A 6,317-nucleotide genomic window follows, 5' to 3' on the forward strand; every position below is an offset into this window, starting at 1 on the left:
CAAAAATATCCTTAAAAGTGCAATTAATTCCTGCCTGCCTGGAGATGCATTAAGATGTTATTGTATTTTGGATTTCTGAGCCTGTTTTCATAATAAAGGAAACACAGTTGAATTCACTATGGAGCAAACAACAATAGAAGATCTGCTAGCACTGTTTTGGGAATCTGCCAGCATACTGTTTCCTTTCTTGTTTCTTCCAAATTTCCCTATGTACATCCTAGGGCCAACTGAACAGTTAGGATAAAATAAACCATGACTTCCAGCTAGGGCCAAATTAAATGCTGTTCAGGAAAAGCATTAACAAAACCTTTCACTTTGGATTAGGATATAATTTGGATCAGCACTACAGTACTGGGGAGAAAGAACCAGCACTTTCTCCCTGAGCCAGTTCCCCAAATCAATTTAAAAAATCCTCCCACAAAACTCTACTCCTATGACGTAAAGCAATACAGATATTAGATCGGAACTACATAAACTAGGATTCAGAAAAAGTAGTCAGTCACTTAACTGCAGCCCTGCCAGTGCCTTGGAGCTTATGACACAGGTCAGACAATCTATTGTTACTTGAGAAGTAAAATGCCTTTCACAAAGGCATCTTGCTAGTAGGATTGTCTCATTTATGCTTTTGTCAGGATTAGCTCAAAGTCATAATAGCAGCCTTCTGCTGGTTCCCTATGGAATAAACCAGTGTTTCTCAACCTTGGCAGCTTTCAGATGGGTGGACTTCAACTCCCAGAATTCCCCAGCCAGCCTTGCTGGCTGGGGAATTCTGGGAGTTGAAGTCCACCCATCTGAAAGCTGCCAAGGTTGAGAAACACTGGAATAAACCATATAAAGGTGCACCAATGAAGAGAAAACCCTTTGTGCATTTCAAAGCAGCTTATGAAAGCTGCACATCCTATGGCCAGCCTTCCCTAATCTGACATCCTCCAGATACCTGCAAGATTAACCTTTTAGAACATTTTTATGGATTCAAAATGATTTCTTGGCTACAGGCTGTTCACTTAATCAGATAAAGTTATTTCCAAGGAATGAATATCTAGCATCCTGGATTAACATCATAAAAGCGGGACAAAAGCTCTCAGTTCCTCTATTCATTTGAAGATGCTATATACTAATCTAGGATACTTGAGCTAATACATCCAAGTAATTTTAAATTCCCCTGTAACGAAGGCCAGGATTTGAAAGACTGTTCCCTGAGCACTAGGGGATTTCTTCCCTTATTTTTCATTACTCATTTATGACAATTATGAGGTTTAAATAGCTCAATGTGCACAAACTTCAGGACTGCCATTTCTTAGAAGCACCAGCCTGGTAGTGAATATCAAGGCTTCATGTACATATCCCCATATCACCAGCATCCATGCTCACTAAATATTCAATATTTAGTCAAACAACACCATTTAAGTGAAATGCTTAAAGCTTCGGGTACAGGGGCCAAAAAGAAAAAGGATGCGAACATTTGAGCTCATTGTTCTCAAGGTCATGCAAAAGCATTAACAAGAAGGCTTTTCTTCAAAAAAAGAAGCCAAATTGATTTCTCATGCGGGTGAGTCAAAAGACCAAAGGGAAAGTTGCTGCTTTCTCCAATGCTGCAAGGAAAATATTTTGAATCACTGCTGTACAGCTGTGCTATTTTATTTGCATCTAATTAAAAACAAATCTCCAGCTGTGGCAAATTCCAAAAAAGTAAATGTTACTGGTAACACAAGCAGCCATGTTCTAGAGGAGGAACAGTGAAGACATTAAATGCTTTCTGCTAGTACTAACAACATGTTTGGCTAGTACTAAAGCCAAAATCTGGCTGGGCTCAGAGAGGGGGTTCCCCTATCAGAGATGTGCCCAGTTGGGTTTCAGGTGTGGCATCAGCCACGACCCTTGGGCAGGACCAGAGGTGTAGTGATTGTCATCTGAGATACTTGGGTGGGCTCCAGGGGTGCTACTCCGCAGATTGCCAGGTGCGGGACCCTGTTAGGTTGGGCTCTAGGGTACAGTTGGGACCACTGCTATGGTACCAGCCTCCCTGCTACATAGCAACCTTCCTGACTGAGCTCCTTGACTCCACGGCTGGGATGGCAGTAGAGATCCCCTGGGAGACTTCAATCTGCCTTCTTTGGGTGTGGGGTCTGATATAGCTCAGGAGTTCATGGCCACCATGACAGTCATGGGTCTGTTCCAGGTCATCCAGGGCCTGATACATAACTATGGTCATAAGATGGATCTGGTTTTTATGTTGGAGCAATGTCAACATGATCTGGAATTGGGGGAGATTTCTGTTTCTCCCCTGTCGAGGTCATATCATTCCCTGACAGCCCTCCAGTTTTCTGACACTGTCCTTCAGTGCAGAGAAGCTGGTCACTTGGTCCACCCCATTCAATTGGTCTGCCCCAGGCAACTAATGGACCCAAGTGGGTTCCAGATGGAACTTGGGTTTGTTCCCAAGGGCCTGCTACATGGTCTGACTGAAGCCCTGGTGGCTGCCTGGAATGACAGGGGGACTGGGGCTTTGGATCAAATCACATTATATGGCCTCTCCTTTTCTGGGAATCCTGCAACTCCACTTGGTTTACAGAAGAGTTGAGGGAGATCAAGCGGGTAAAGAGATGCCTGGAGCATTGATGGAGGGCAACACAAGAGTGAATCTGACTGGGCTAGGGCCACTATTAGGGCCTATCTTGTGGCAATATCACAACCTCTCTGCCCTTATCACTTCTATGGATAGCTGTCTGGAGGCCTTATTTCAGGTGACTCAAACCCTCCTGGGATGGGGTGGTTTGGAGTTTCACCTACAAGATTACTGAGGAATATGTTCGGCATCTAACAGATAAAGATTGCTCAGATTCATGCTAGGTTGGATTCTGGCCTTGGAGCAGGGCCTGTGGAGGTGACTGGGGCTTGGTCTGGCTTGGTATCTGGGAGGAGCTTGATCTTGTTGATCCTGAGAAAGTAGACAGGGTTCTTGCAACTGTTAGCTTGGCCACCCCTGTTTTAAATCCATGTCCCTCCTGGTTAGCTAAGGCCTCCCAGAAAGTGTTGGGTCTTGGTGGCGGTAAATTTCTCTTTGAGAGAAGGGGTAGGTCTGCTGGCTCTTCAGGATGCAGTGTCTGCCATTCCTCATGAGGCCACTGCTGGACCCAACTATTCTGGACAATGTTCATCTTTTTTAGGGAAGGTGGTTGTGTAGCAGCTCCACAGAACTCTGGAAGAAGTGGATTACCTGGCCCCCTTTCAGTCAGGATTCAGAACGAGTATGGGACCAAGATGGCATTGATCACACTTTTAGATGACCTAGAACAGGCTTCCCTCAACCTGGGATCTTTCATCTCTTGTTCTGGATGGGGTTGCACTATCCCAGATGAAACCGGTACACAGTTTGGGGGTCCTCCTGGAATCACGGCTCCTGCTTGAAGAGCAGGTGGCAGCCATGGCTAGGACGGCCTTTGCCCAGCTTTGTGTTATGCAACTCTTGTGTCTGTTCCTGTATCAAGAGGCTCTGCTCATGGTCATGAAACCCTGATCACCTCCCAGTTAGACTACTGCTATGCTCTTTACATAGTGTTGCCCTTGAAGAGCATCCAGAAGCTTCGACTGATGCAAAATGCAGTGGTGCAGGAAGTTATAGGTACCCTTTGTTTGGCCCACGTGACATCTCTGCTCTGCAAGCTGCGCTGGTTGCCAGTACACTTCCGGATTCAATTCAAGGTGCTGATAGTGACCTATAAACCCTTCATGGCATGGGGCTGGGTTACTTCCAGGACCACCTCTCCTCAGTTGTACCTACCTGTTCTGTGAGATCTAGCAGGAGAGGTATGCTCCAGGTCCCGTCCGTCAGGGAGTGTCATTTGGTGGCTCCCAGAGGAGAGCTTTTTCTTTATGGTGTCCTCCTTCTGGAACATAATTCCCTTGGAGATCAGACTTCCCCTGATCCTGCTGGCTTTTCCCTAAAAACTGGCTTTGTTGCCAAGCCTGGGGCCCAGGGTGTGTGGCTGAGCCCATATCTTGGCTATACTGATTGTGTCCTTGGTTTTATCTTAGGTCCTACATTTATGATTTTTAAATGATGTTTTAATCTCGTTTTTTGTTCTCTGTTAGCTGCCTGCTTAAAAGGGGCAGCCATATGAATTGAACAAATGAATAAACAAACAAACCTGATTTTTAGCAAGCTTCACACATTTATTTGAAATCTGTGTTTGGGATTATGTAAACCACTAATGTTTTTGAATATCACTGCCGTGATAAATCCTATGATTGGCAAAAATGCATTTTAAAACTCTGATCTTATTACCAAATTCACATTAGCACTGACTTATATTTGTCTGAATGCACATCCATCCATCATAACTTTAGGTAGAACTTGGCTGTACTTTACCCTCGACAATGCCGATCCATTTTTTTTCTCCTGAAGAGAACTACATTTGTGCATAATCCCTTGTCTAGCCTGTGGATTCTTGGCAGCACAGAAATTCTTGCATGGCTATTTGGATTCTTGTATGGCTGTTTAACTATTCAGTGCTAGTGCTGAATGAAACCAGAAAGTGTGTCATTTCTCCTAAGAAAAGTGTTGTTCAGAAAGACAGAGGGAGTTGCTTCTAACTTGGATCTTGTTACAATCTTCCCGATATGCCACTAGATCTACTACTTCTTATCTGCAGGTCTGAAGCCTATGGCAGTGTATACCGTCAGTTCAAATAGAGCAATGCATTGTAATTAATGCATATTGTGTTCTCACATCATTTTAGCAGTGTTTAGCATGCTGGTTGGGGAATTCTGGGGGTTGAAGTCCACACATCTTAAAGCTGCTGAGGTTGAGAAACACTGTTTTAGTATATAAACATATTCTTTTTAAGAAATGCCAATTATTGTTCACCATTTAAGAAATAACACTATACCAATTGCTTTATTTTGGCTTGAATACCTCAATGTAAAACACTTGTATCATTATGTACCTTGTACTGCAATTTAGCAGGATATACAAATGATGTAAGGCAGACAGGTGAAACAAGATCCCTATTCAACTTGAAAGAGCTGGATTTCCTTAACTAGCTTCAAAAGACTTCACATGTTCTCCAGCCCCAGCCTATGTTCCGAGCACATGCGACTTAGGGTATGAGTGCATTATTAAGCAAACCAAGGTTTATTTGTAAACAAGTCCATTTTGTGCCACTGAAGAACTGTCACATTCAACTCTTTCAGAAACTAGTTTACACCTTAGGTGGCAATGAAAAAGTCTTGAAGCTCACCTGAAAAACAGTTGCATGGCCACATGCAACTTTCCAAATTATTTTTTCCCATTCTTCCTAAAGTACTATAACAATCTTGTTAGCTTAATGCAGCTGGCAAGGTCTAAAGGGCGTGCAAAGATTGTGAGGAAATCTTTAAGCCAATCCGTTATGAAGTAGTTGTACTTAAAATCCCAAATCAAACCCACGAAGATAAACTTTACTTGGGTACTTGGTTCTGCAAGAACCAGGAATCCTAGAATCACAAGATTAGAATGAACTCAAAGTAGAACTACATTTCACCTGGTTATCAGCTAGAGAAGGGCCTGTTCTTGCCATTTGCCGCTCATCTTTCAAATAAAGAAGAAGCTGTGTTGCCAGCTGTGAAGCCATCTGACCTCAATTAGTTTCTCCAAACAATTTTAGATGTTAGTCTCCTACTTGTATTTCTCACCTTTACTTTTTATGTGTTTCTCTTCCTTTGAAGGGGAAAGATTTCTCTTTCATTTTCAACCAACCTCTTTCCTCACCATCACAAAAAATTGTTACTGAATGGTTTTCTTTTTTTTTGGGGGGGGGGGAGGAAACCAACATTTGGAATTATAATGACATAAAGACATGCTTGACGATGGCAACACAGACACAGCATTATGAACAGTTTTAAGTATCATACTTGAAACAGTCAAGATAGATTTAAATCTTTTTCTGGGTAACTTCATATGTTATTACTGAAGTTTAAGCAGCTTTTAATGAAGCATTCACAAAGCACTGAATCTTCATCCAACATGCTTCACCCAGTCAGTTATAAACCTAGCTCCACTGGCACAGCATATTAAACTTGATTAGTTTTACCCTTAGTTAGTTTTTGTTTTGTTGAGAGGGGTGGCTTAGTATATGCTAGTGAAACCATTTGGCTAGTTTGTATTTCAGTTTAGTATTCAAACCCAGAGAAATTCAGTAATCAGGTTAGGCATGTTGCACGAATGCAATTTGTATGTGAAAAATTTGCAAAAAGAAACAGAGAAAGTTACTCTGTTGCAAAAGAGTCTTATAGTGCCTTAAAATCAACAAAACCTTAAAAATTAATATATTTATGAT

Source organism: Python bivittatus, unplaced genomic scaffold, assembly GCF_059951505.1.
Source record: "Python bivittatus isolate LINGU-HERP-01145 unplaced genomic scaffold, Pbiv_v1 ctg000480_np1212, whole genome shotgun sequence".
Lineage (NCBI taxonomy): Eukaryota > Metazoa > Chordata > Lepidosauria > Squamata > Pythonidae > Python > Python bivittatus.